The sequence below is a fragment of a genome, unplaced genomic scaffold, assembly GCF_019419815.1.
Source record: "Pyrus x bretschneideri cultivar Hongxiangsu unplaced genomic scaffold, Pyrus_bretschneideri_v1 Contig61, whole genome shotgun sequence".
Taxonomy (NCBI): domain Eukaryota; kingdom Viridiplantae; phylum Streptophyta; class Magnoliopsida; order Rosales; family Rosaceae; genus Pyrus; species Pyrus x bretschneideri.
In genome coordinates this window covers 1,663,648-1,677,504 of record NW_025999800.1, presented here as the reverse complement: position 1 = coordinate 1,677,504, position 13,857 = coordinate 1,663,648, and the positions used below count along the sequence as shown (strand labels likewise).

The following is a 13,857-nucleotide window of genomic DNA, read 5'->3' as shown; positions in this document are numbered from 1 at the left end:
TTTACTTATTGTCTTGGTCCAAAATATTACGCTTGACAATTTCTTGCACAACCTGTTAACTCAACATAAAATGACACGAAATTAATAGGTTACGGTTCATCCGTTAACGAGTCGGGTGATTATCAGGTCACCTATTAAGAATCACTTTATAAGTCTAGTCATTGTCAGGTCACCTGTTAAAAACCTGAATAAGAAATAGTTTGCGAGATCTAGACATGACATGATAACTTTTTGCATGACCCTTAACTTGACACGAAATGACACTATCCATTAACGAATCGGATCATTATTGAGTCACATGTTAAAAATGTGTTAAGATAACAAGTTTGATACGATAAAACCTGTTAAGATAACGGATATGACATGAAACAACAAATACAACTCGTTTACAAGGTCTACAAAATAGCATAAAATTAAATATACTAATTAATCTATATAGTTATAATGTTGTCAGCAAACCAATTTATTACTGTAGAGATGTTCTTACTTAATAGAGGTGTAGCTACACAAATTATTTTTTAACTCAGTCATACTTTAAAAGTTGTATGAATACAAAGAACTACATTAGTAGTGGAACATGTCAATTTCAAGATGCTGACATTTAAAAAAGAGAAATCGCCTATTCTCTAATAGCTAATGCTTGTATGTATAATATTCTCTTTAATGTCACAAGTTTCATGCCAACAAGAAGGTTCCGACGAGTTATTATGTACACACAAGCTCAAAAAGAAGACATTTAACTCTTAAGAATAAATTATTATCTCAAACCACTTTTTATCTAATTTTATTTGTAACGTTACATATTTTAAAAGTTATTGACAATTTATTACTAGAGAGATAATAAACACACATCATTTCTCTCCTAATTTTATTTGTATTTTAATGTGCTTTATAAATTTTTAATCTCACTTATGTGAGATTAAGTACTATGGCTATTGTGGTAACTAGTAAGGTTTTTTTAGTAGTTCATAATTATCAAACCGACTTTTTTTTAACGGATTGAACCGAGTTACCCACGTCTAAATCCGTTAAGAACGGGTGACCCAATAATGACCATATTAGTTATCGAGTTGAACCAAAATTCATTATTTTATCATTTTTGTGTCGTGTTAATGGATTGTGTAAAAAATTACCAGGTCTATTACTAAGCCAGTTCTCAATCTAATAAGGGCTTGGACCTTTTCCCCTTCTTGTTAGTCCGAGTCGTACTATAATAAGGACTTGGTTGGATGGATTTGATTGGCCTCATCCCAAGTTGGCCAAGCACATTCCAAGTTGTTGAAGGATTTCATCTTTTCAGGTAACAACTATTTCATTAATCAAATAAAATGAGAAACATTATCTTTTAAGAATCATTTCATGGTTTTTTCATAAACTTATTATTATTAAAAAAAAGGGGAGAGTGTAAAATTATTACAATAATTTAGGAAAGAGGAAAGTTCCGAACCCAAGGCGCAGGGATGGAAACCTAACATCCTATCTACTGGGCTATTTGACCTTATAAACACAACAAAAAGATAATACAAAACCTACCCCCACATAACCACATCTAACTAAAAGAATGATAGCACTAAAGAAGACAAAACCTTATATCACTTTCTAATGAACTTGCAAAATACGATGCTTATTCGGCAATATGAGAGATCATGAAGATGTCATCATAGTCCTTTGCCCAAAAAAAAAAAAAAAAAAAAACAAACAAACAAACACACGACATAAAACAAACTCTTAGAGGTATGATTCCTCAATCACGGGAGGCCCACACCTAACCAACAAAAACAAATAAGCTCAAGACATAAACACGATGAGCCGGACTTAACACCATCAAGAAACACAAGGTAAACATTTACCATTATCTGAAGACTTTGCAACGACAAGAAAAAATGATTGTGAATTTCTCGAACAACTGCAATGGCCCCACGAAAGAAAGACCTCACCACCCTTTAATGTTGCAATCGTTGACAAAAACCCTGCTTTGAGTGACTTCCAACAAACGTCGAGTTTTCTCCTTAATTATAATCCTTGCCAAGAGCACAAACCACAAAATTACCACCTTAGACTTGAAAAACAATTCACTTTAAGATCCAGGATTAAGCATTAGGTCATAACCTCTACAAAAGATCTCCTCCTCAGAAGACCACAACTACAACCAAAATGGCTTTCTTGAAAAGTGGGAGAGTGACCACTATTAAAACATGAAAAGAAAGAGAAGGAAGCGATGAAAAAGGATTGCCGCTGATACCAAGGCCAAGGGTTGGGGTCAGCGGTAGGTTTTTCTTTCTTTGGGTTTTTTTTTCTCTTGCACCTAGGGGTTTTTAGGGGCTGGTTGAATTTTGATGTTGTTGGTGAAGGATTTCATTTCAAAAACGTGAAAGGTAGAAACCTAAAATCATAATAGGATTTAAATTTGGGTGTAGAGGGCGGAGTATACAACTCTAAATAATTTGATTATGTCACACATATTATGTTCAAAAGACATTCATTATTTATCTAAGTCTTCAAGCCAACTTTATTTGCATTTCCGGAAAGTTACCGAGGGATGAGAACTTTTATGTTTCTTTGATTATTTGCCTTATGTTTGAGGGACTTTCGAAGTTTCGGAGCATTTTACTCTAATATAAAAAATACATTACGGAACATTATCAATAAATTACTCAATCAATGCAAAAAAAATAGAAATGCAGACACTAAACAAAGACCTTCAAAATGACACTTTGGGTCATTTGAAAGTTCTCTCACATTTATTGCATATAATCATTTTCAAGTTCTTCCATCTTATTTTTGTATGTGTTACAATCTTAACAAATTTATTGCCTAAATTCCTGGGAAACCGACCTATTTATGCTGCATGCAAGAGCACAGAATGCCTAATTAGGCTTTGGAAGGCAATGGAACCCGCTTGCGGTATTCTGCAAGAGCCCACAGTGGGTGGATGTTTCTATAAGCTGCATAATGTAGCATGCAGTTCTTCATGATCACTCCAGTGATTTCCTGCGATATATAATTAGTGATTAGAAGTTATAAAACGTTGCAAGTAAAAATTGGAGCATACGTATACGTAACACAATATGTTATTTTGTGTTTCATCTTTTTTTGCTCGTCAAGCTTGCAATGCAAGTAACATAAGGGAAATATTTTTGGTTGGAATAGATGTTACAGTAAGCAAGATACCTGCTGAGGAAAATCACCATTTTCCATCTGTGAATTGATTATCAAATTTGCTGCACGATGAAGAGGTGTGGGGTCTCTTTCCGCCTGTCCTGCATGAATTAAACCCATCATAGCCCAAGCTGTGTGTACTAAATTTGATCGGTTTCCTTCAAGAGGAACATACTCCTGTATCACCCACCACAGAGTGAAATATTTTAGTCTAAGACAATGAGATTAACTAAGAAACTTGGAGCTAGCTTCAAACATAATCCACCTCCCATATTTTACCTTTTTTGGACATGAAAGGTAGCTCTCTCCCCAACCACCGTTCTCTTTCTGGATTGTGAGTGAAAAACCTAATAGCTTTGCGTATAACTGCACAATTGTTGAAAGTCTTGCCAGCAGCTGTTAACCCTCCAAGAGCAAACCAGGTACCATATGTGAAGCAAACTCCCCAATTCCCGTACCTGTGCAAATGTTCTTAACTAAGTTCTTTTTTTCTCCAGTTGTTAATCAAAGAAATGTATATAATCAAATTTTGATTTAAAAATATGATATACCATGAACCATCTGCCATTTGTGTATTTTCGAGGTACTGTGCTGCATTGGTAATAAATTGATCGATCTCTTTCTTCCTGTGGCCAGGGTACAACTTCTTAAACAAAACTAACGCCTGAATTGCAGATGAAGTACATTCAACATATTCATGCTCAACCACAATGTCGGCGAAGAATTCTATAGGATTCAACAAATGGGGAGAAAAAAGAAGAGAGAATATCCAGTAGGTATACTAATTAATAACGCCTTAAAAAACTATAGTTTCATACGCATCAGACTAAGTTCAACAACATGACTCCAATTCTTTAAAATTCTTACTTCTAACCATTCTGCTGCTCCTGCTGGTTCCCAGGCCGCTAAACCACCATTCTTACTCTACAATGAGCCATAAAAATGAAATTTTTAATGAGTAGAGAGACCTGATAGACCATGCAGTGAAGAACAAATGCCTTGAAATGCTAAAAGGTTTTTAAAGTAAGGCAGCCATGCATAGATCCAAATATGATTACGGCAGGGAAACAAAATTCAACTCAAACTCATATATATGACTGACAGACATAATAGTTGTCACCTGTAGGGAAATTATGACATTGACAGCATCATATAACCTCTCAGGTTCCATTTTTTCACCAACCATCTCTGGTGGCATCATCGATAAAAGCAGGCAACACTGTAGAGGGTGTTGTAGTGAGAAATATAGAAATAACATTTAAGGTGGATAACTAAGTTGAAGTATTTGTTACCTTTAAACCAACTAAGTTGAAGTATTTGTTACCTTTAAACCATCTGCAGTGGAATCAGAAACTTGCCATCCATGGTCTTGATTAGAGTTAAAATAACCGTTAAATCGTGATTTTTTGTTGATAACCGTTGAAATGTTTTGTCCTGTTACTTGATCTCTGAATGTTTGTTTTTTGCGATTTTTGGAGTATGCGATCTTAAAGCATATACAAACAAGTTTGACGGTTGGATTGTTAAAATTAATTTCGTAGAATGCGTATCCCATCAAAACGATAGATTCACTAACACTCAGAATTTATTTATACTTTCATTAAGTATAACATAAGATTTTGTTGTATCCACTGGGGTAAATATTTTAAATTAAAGATCGAATTTATTCATTGTATTCATACAGGGTCAAGGAGTGTAGCTGTAAAAAATCATCAAAATCGGAGTTAAAATAACCGTTAAATCGTGATTTTTCGTTGATAACTGTCAAAAAGTTTTTGTCTCATTACTTAATCTCTGAATGTTTGTTTTTTGTAATTTTTGGCGTATGTGATCTCGAAGTATATACAAATATGTTTGATGGTTGGATCGTTAAAATTAATTTCGTAGAATGTGTATCCCATCAAAACAATAGATTCACTAACACTTAAGAGTTTATTCATACTTTCATTAAGTATAACATAAGATTTTGTGGTATCCACTAGTGTAAATATTTTAAATTGAAGATCGAGTTCATTCATTGTATTCATATAGGGTCAAGGAGTGTAGTCATCAAAATCGGAGTTAAAATAACCGTTAAATCGTGATTTTTCATTGATAACCATCGAAAGGTTTTGTCCCTTTACTTGATCTTTGAATGTTTGTTTTTCGCGATTTTTAGCATATGCAATCTCAAAGTATATACAAACAAGTTTGACGGTTGGATCGTTGAAATTAATTTCGTAGAATGCGTATCCCACCAAAACGATAGATTCACTAACACTTAAGAGTTTATTCATACTTTCATTAAGTATAACATAAGATTTTGTAGTATCCACTAGTATAAATATTTTAAATTGCATATTGAGTTCATTCATTGTATTCATGTACGGTTAAGGAGTGTAGCTGTAAAAAAATCATCAAAATCGAAGTTAAACTAACTGTTAAATCGTGATTTTTCATTGATAACCGTCGAAAAGTTTTGTCTCATTACTTGATCTCTAAATTTTGTTTTTGCAATTTTTTGGCGTATGCAATTTCAAAGTATATACAAATATGTTTGACGGTTGGATCGTTGAAACTAATTTTGTAGAATGCGTATCCCATCAAAACAATAGATTTACTAACATTTAAGAGTTTATTCATACTTTCATTAAGTATAAATAAGATTTTGTGGTATCCACTAGTGTAAATATTTTAAATTGAAGATCGAGTTAATTCAATGTATTTGTATAGGGTCAAGGAGTGTAGCTGTAAAAAATCATCAAAATCGAAGTTAAAATAACCATTAAATCCTAATTTTTCATTGATAACCGTCGAAAAGTTTTCTCCCGTTACTTGATCTTTGAATGTTTGTTTTTTTCAATTTTTGGCATATACGATCTCGAAGTATATACAAACATGTTTGACGGTTGGATCGTTGAAACTAGTTTCGTAGAATGTGTATCCCATCAAAACAATAGATTAACTAACACTTAAAGTTTGTTTATACTTTCATTAAGTATAACATAAGATTTTGTGGCATCCATTAGTGTAAATATTTTAAATTGAAGATCAAGTTCGTTCATTGTATTCATATATGGTCAAGGAGTGTAGTTGTAAAAAATCATCAACATCGGAGTTAAAATAACCGTTAAATTGTGATTTTTTGTTGATAACCGTTGAAAAGTTTTGTCCCGTTACTTGATCTTTGAATGTTTGTTTTTTGTGATTTTTAGCATATGTGATCTCAAAACATGTACAAACAAGTTTGATGGTTGGATCATTGAAATTAGTTTTATAGAATGCGTATCTCATCAAAAAGATATATTCACTAACACTTAAGAGTTTATTCATACTTCCATTAAGTATAACATAAGATTTTGTGGTATCCACTAGTGTAAATATTTTAAATTGAAGATCGAGTTCATTCATTGTATTCGTATAGGGTCAAGGAGTGTAGTTGTAAAAAATCATCAAAATCGGAGTTAAAATAACCGTTAAATCGTGATTTTTCATTGATAACCGTCGAAAAGTTTTGTCCCCTTACTTGATCTCTGAATGTTTTTTTTTCCTCAATTTTTTGCTGATGCGATCTCGATGCATATACAAACAAGTTTGACGGTTGGATCATTCAAATTAGTTTCGTAGAATTTGTATCCTATCAAGTTTAATGGTGTGTGTGTGTATATTTATTAAGTAGATTTAAATTTATTTATTTTGTACGTATAATACTTAAGAAATTGAATGGTATGTATATTTAAACCAATTTTTAATATTTAATTTAATATATATATATATATATAATATTATAGTTTTTAGGGGTATAAAATTGTTAAATTATCATATGTATAATTATTATAATATTTTTTTAGGGTTATAAAATTATAAAATTAATATTTTGCTTATCATGTATCGTGTTACGTATGTGTATATTCGAACCAACCTGCTATCTTAACAGGTGCTTATCGGGTTACCCGATAACAACCCGATTCGTTATCGTGTCGACCCGAACACCTGTTAATTTCGTGTTGTGTCGAATCGGATTATCGGATTGTGTCAAAAATTACGAGACCTAATGCTAGTGTGTTCCTTGAATGCACCACAACGTACTCTAATATCCCAGCGATACAAACAATATCCTTTAACTTAAAAATGCATAGAAGATACAAATGTGTGAATAGCGTTGGACCCTTTTAACTTTTGATCTATGGGAAGTAATTTTTGGCATATTCTTTTCTTATATTCTATATCTTTCCTCAATCTAATGGCTAGAAAAAAAAAGTTAGTGAGCAGTAAATGAAAGAAATGTGCTACAAAATTCATTTCCCTTAATCTGTTTGTATTGGACTTTCATTTTTCATTGTCGACTATCAATTGAAATAAGAGAAATGCTAAAGAGATTCTTTCAAAAGTGGAATCTTCATGAACTTCCTACCATTTCATATTTTTAGCATAATGTTTTATAAGGTTAACTCGAAAATTAACATTAAATTGTGAGGTTAAAGAGAGTCCATAGAAAGTCCTTATTTTGAGAGAGTCACCTTAGTATTTCTCTTGAAATAATTTGAGGTGGAGAGAAATTATTACTTAAGAAAGAGTAGTCATCGCTAAAACTTATTAACTTGGGAGTTGTTGCAAAGGGTTTCCTTAGTTGATTAATGGTATTTATTATAGCACTCGAGATTTTGACTTTGATTTTTCCTCTCTAATATTTTTTTATATAAAGTATTTGGCAGTTGTTATTAGCATTCTCCAATGTTATCTTACACTTTACCCAAGTGTATTTTCTTCCTTGATTTTATAAAGGATTGTTATTTTTAAAGTCCCGCTAATTTCTCTTTATTTAACCACTAGCATTATCCTTAGTATTTGGTTTGCAAGTTTTACACTGGGCCTTCGGGCTCCTCTCGGTCTTATTAGAGGAGCTCCAGCGTGGACATTTGCCCTATGGACTGGCTACAATTGCATGCCAAAGTGGCTCTAGCCCATTTGAGCTATTGGGTTGAGGGGGAGTCCAGTTTGACTTGAAATTAAGGAGCTTTGTTTGGCGGGTACAAAAAAAGTTGTAATTAGGGGTGGTTCGATATGGAATCCCAAACCGAAAATGGGATCCCGAATCCCAAACAGAAAATTTTCAGGAATTTGAACACCAATCCCGAACCAAAATTTCGGTATTCCCAAAATATTATCGGTCTTTCGGGATGGATCGGAATTCCTGAAATATTTTCACAATTCAATTAAAAATAGCTTGCACTTCCATGTTGCAACTTTGCTTGTTCCAAATCTACACAGTGCACACCAATTCTTAACTTCAATTTGGTATGAAAGCAATTCACACAGATACACAATCTGCAGACACACACACACACAATGAATCAGTGGAGAGTGAGTGAAGGTCGAGAGAGAGAGACAGAGTGAAGGTCACGAGAGACAGAGAGAGAGAGAAAGAGAAAGAAAGACAGAGTGAAGGTCGAGACTCGACTGGGTGGGCAGAGAGTTTCAAGCTCAAAGTGAAAGACTAAAAGGGTTGGAGGGTTGATAGAGAGAGAGGTGGCTTAGTGGCTGCTTCAAGAGTTGAATGAGACGCAAAGAGAGTGTGAGATATGGGTTTAAACTCAATATAATCTAACTTCGGTTCGGTTCGGGATTACTGAACAAGTCAAATGGTGAGACCGATTCCCATACCAAATGGTTCGGGATGTGTACCGGAATTTTTGGGATTTTTTCGGTTTGGTCTCAAAAAAAATTCGGTACGGTTTGGGATTTTCAGGAATTTTTTGTAGCCCTAGTTGTAATAATAATAATAATAATAATAATAATAATAATAATAATAATAGTAATAGTATTAACATAATAAAAATAAAAAATAGAACTTTTTGTCAGTCTTGTTTCTAGTACTTGCAAGTTTTTATTTTCCTATCTAATGGGCAACACCAATAAATTTTTAGGGTTTATTAAAATTTAATTAGTAATAACATCTCATCATAAATTTTTTTAAAGGAAAATTAGTATTCGGTCATTAGTTACTAATGTTCATTGACTTAGATCTTATGAATTTACATGTAAGTTATATAATTTTTTAAAATAAAAACTATTAATTGATTTTAGGGTTTTAATTCTCACACCCTTATTAAACTCCTAATTAAGTTTCAATTCAAATCATTTTCGCCACCTAGTACTACAATCTAACAATATTCCTCTTTACTCATAAATGAGACGTCTTAGGTTCAATAATTGCTAATGAATTTGAACCACATTATTAGTAGTCTATTATGAAGTTTACCCTATTGTTAAAAAAAAAAAACATTTTCAAAATAAAAAGATAAATTAGAATAAGTTTGTATCCATTAATTAAGATTTTTAATTTTTAAAATTTAAATCTATCCATTCATATAATATATATATATATATATATATATATATAATCTTAAATATACCCATTCTTAAATATATCAATTTGTTATATGTAAAATCTATCATTTTTAAATATATAAAATGTACCCATTTTTCAATATAAAATACATTCAAGTTTTTTTAATCCATTTTTTAAACTTATATGGGTACCTTTTATTTCTTTGATTTGAGAGTGTATCATTGTCAAGTTTAATCGAAGAAATTTAATAATGTTATTAAGCCTAATAACTTTTTTTTTCCATGGTTTTGAAAAATTTACCCATGTTTTGGTACAATAATTTTTTGGTTAGTTTTGGTGATTGTACTCATGTTTCTATATACAATATATTGGAGAGTATACTTTATCTTTTAATATATTTAATCCCACAAATTATGGGTTTTATTTAAAAACTCATTAATATAAACAACTATGAATTTTAATTTTTTAATTTAAAAAAAATATAATAACTTACGTAGAAATACATTATCACATTAATGTCAAGGCTTTGATAAAAAAACTAAAACGAACAAGATTTCAACCAATAAACATTGATAGTTAGGAATCGCATCCAAAGTCTCCCATTTTTTAACCATCACTTCAATCCTCTCATCAGATTCGCTTTTAATTCTGTGTTCACTAACTAGCAGTTCCTAAGAAGAACCTGAAACTGACAATTCCCTCATTTAAAGTTGAGGATGGAGAGGAAATCACACATGGAAAGGCCACAACTTCATTGAGAAGGTTTGTCCACTTCTTTTCAACTTTGCAGGCTAGTGATGGCCATTGGTCTGCTGAAAATGCAGGCCCGTTGTTTTTTCTTCCTCCTTTGGTGAATATTTAATTTCTATTTTCTCATACATTGTAATCTCTCATTTATATTGGATTGTTTTCTTAGCTCTCGACATATTGTTGAATATGTCCCACATACTAAAAATATTTCAGACTTACTTTTTAACTAAATATTATCTTAATACACCACACTTACAAATCAAAATTACCCTTACCACACATTCCATACACCCCACACCAAAATCCACATCAAGTTCTTCATCTTGTCCCCAAAAAATAATTTAAAGTCTGTCTTCAGCACATTTGCAATCTCTAATAAAACTTTGTGAAAAAAAGAGAGAAGGGAAACGAACATTTGCAACCTCGAAATATCAGTTTTGACTACTGTATTCTTTATTTGTTGCTTCTTCTTTTCCAGTACTGTGAAAAATCACTTCGGTTCGAGGAGTTCATCAAAACCCATATCGGCCGTAGTCTTTAATTCATGAATAATGCATTTCAGTTGATCAAGGGACATAATACAAATTAAATTAACAATAACTAAAATGAGCAATAAGGGAAAGAACGGAAAAAAAAATCAAAATCTTTTTAAATGATTTGGGGTGTAGGAAGAAAATAATTGTTTTTTTCCTAACTTTTTAAGGCATGAATAGTCATTTTATACAATTCATTAAACATTAAATGTCACATTCCGGTCCGGGCCCTTACCACATCCTTAGCTCGACTTTACCGTAGCACAATATTGTTCGTTTTGGGCCCCTACCACACCCTAAAGGTTTTTTTTTTATAGGAACTCACACGAGAACTTCCCAGGGGGTCACCCATCCTGAGATTGCTCTCGTGCAAACTCGCTTAACTTCGGAGTTCCTACGAAACCCTGAAGCCAGTGAGCTCTCAAAATGTCTCGTGCTATATGGAGGTGGGCATCTACATATAGCATAGAAGATCCATTCTCCTGGGCGATGTGGGATCTAATATTAAATATTGAGTAGAGTGTATTCAACAATTTGTAATGTGCTAATAAAAAAATAAAAAAAGGGAAAACTAACGAAATATAAAAAAAAAAGAAACTATAATTTTAATGAGCAATGTTAGGTAAATTAATTTTTAGCCTAAAAATCATTTGATGTGCCTCCAATAGAAAATAAGCACGTTAATCAACACATAAGAAATAATATAGTCATCAATGAACATGTCATATGATTTACAAAATATAATTTAAATATATGATATCTTTAGCATTACCCAATGTACATGGAAGAAAAAAAAATGTTGTCGACTTTCAAAAATTGAAAGGAATAATTTAGGTTTGTCTCTTTGACTAAGTATAAACCTCATGTCAACTTTCAAAAATGTGCAGCCCGTAGGATAATCGTAAACCTATGATATGAGCATTTGTCTTGCTGGTTGCTAGCCCCAAATAACAACTCTTTTTATCAAACAAAGAGGCACAGGCTGTACGTATGTCCGCCTCCTTGATCAAGATTGCATATGACTCGCAACATCGTGGAGCGGCTACCTCACAGCAGCATAGCAGCGTTGTTACTAGCTGTGGTTATGTTATTCGGAATTGTTGTCCTATGCGGTGGGAGTCTTGGGCACAAATTCCCGAGGAGACGAAGAAACTGGTGCGAGACAAGTTGTCGGTTAGTAAATTAATTTTTAGCCCTTATCATTTTTTTTTTTAAATTTTGTTTACAAATATTATAAACCAAAGTATATTATCTTAATATTATTAAATTTCTTAATATTATTTTATTGTTTTTCATATTTGTAAGTCAATTTTGATGTTAAGGACTTATCCCCTGAGGTCAGTGCCTACTTAGAAGGGACCTTAGCAAACCGGTACAAAGATTGGAAGAGCGCTTTTCACACGCATTTTCAGCTATGGGATGATCCGGAGATTGCTCGCCTAGAGGGTTGCCCAAACGAGTTGAGGGACCGGCCAGAGGATTGGGAGTGGCTCTGTAAACATTATATGGATCCAAAATTTGTGGTATGTACATAATACTTTAATAATAATTTACTGTTTTTGTTATCTTTTTAAGCTTTTTTTAATAATTTCATTCAAATAATCGCACTAACATGTATATTGTATGTTTAATAGAAGAAATCTATTACTGGCAAGAAAGCTCGGGACTCAAAGACACTTCTCCACCATTCCGGTTCGAAGCCCTTTTCGTATAGGCTTGAGGCACGACATCAGGTAAAAGTATATTAATTTTTAAATTTTATACATTTTATTATTTATTATTGACTAATAAAATTTACTTAATGATTTTTTTTAGGAGGGTTCTAAGTTCCCACAGATTGACTTGTTCAATGACGTTTACGTTCGACCCGGCAATGAGACCGCTAAGGAGCTTCATGTAAGTATATGTAATTCTTATTATTCTTATTTTTACGAATCGTTCAAATATTATTTATATTTTGTTATTGAACATTATATGTTTTTTCTTTATTATTACAGGATGTTATGGTGGAAAAGTCCACTGCTGTTCTCCAAGAAGCAACATCCCAGCTTCCCCCGGAGACCCCGATCGAGGAAGTCAATGTACCCGATGATGCAAATATTCAGATCGTGACTGAGGTCTTGGATCAGAAGTTGGGTCGTCGTTATGGCAAGGTTGTTCGATGTATGGGGAAGGCGGGGGTTCCTGAGACGGGTGCCTCCTCTTCCACATCGTCCACAGGAGAGGTCAATGCCTTGAAGGAGGAAGTGACAACCCTAAAAGGTCAGCTTGTGGCCCAGGGCGAGCACATTAGGACCCAGGACGAGAGGATGAGTATGATTGTACAAGCTTTAACGATGTCCGGCCTCCAGATCCCGATGCCAACACGTCATGTTGCTCCACCTTCAACTTCCCAGCCACTTCATCCAGCTGATACCCAGTAGCATGATGTATCCTAGAAGATTAGTAGTTTTTTTTTTTGTTTTTGGACATCTTGTGTGTACATTTTTATATATTTTATAATTAAATATTTTTTCTTGGTTTAATAATTATTGTTTAGAATTTCATTACAATATTTATTAAAAATTAAATAAAAAAAATTCTTTGGCCAAAAAAAAAAAAAAGGTTTGCGCGACGAAGAAGTGATCTGCGTTGCGCAAAACCACTTTGCGCGACCCAGGTTCTTAGTTGCGCAAAGTTGTTTTGCGCAACACAGGACCTAGGTTGCGCAAAGTGGTTTTGCGCGACGCAGGAAATTCATCGCGCAAAGTGGTTTTGCGCAACGTAGATCACTTCTTCGTCGCGCAAACCCTGCTTTCACGCACTTAGCGCAACGGTGAATGCGCGACGAACGTCCGTTGGGCTAATTTTTGCACGCCGTTTTTTGGCTTTGCGCGACGAAGGTCCTGCGTCGTGCAAAGCCTTTTTTGCGCGACGAAGAAGTGATCTGCGTTGCGCAAAACCACTTTGCGCGACCCAGGTTCTTAGTTGCGCAAAGTTGTTTTGCGCGACACAGGAAATTCCTCGCGCAAAGTGGTTTTGCGCGACGCAGGAAATTCGTCGCGCAAAGTGGTTTTGGGCAACGTAGATCACTTCTTCGTCGCG

General features: G+C 33.6%; 1 pseudogene; it reads right to left on the bottom strand.

Annotated features, from left to right (window-relative positions):
- Positions 1-2,860: 2,860 nt before the first annotated feature.
- Positions 2,861-13,857, bottom strand: part of LOC103967682 — a 61,427-nt pseudogene continuing 50,430 nt past the window's right edge.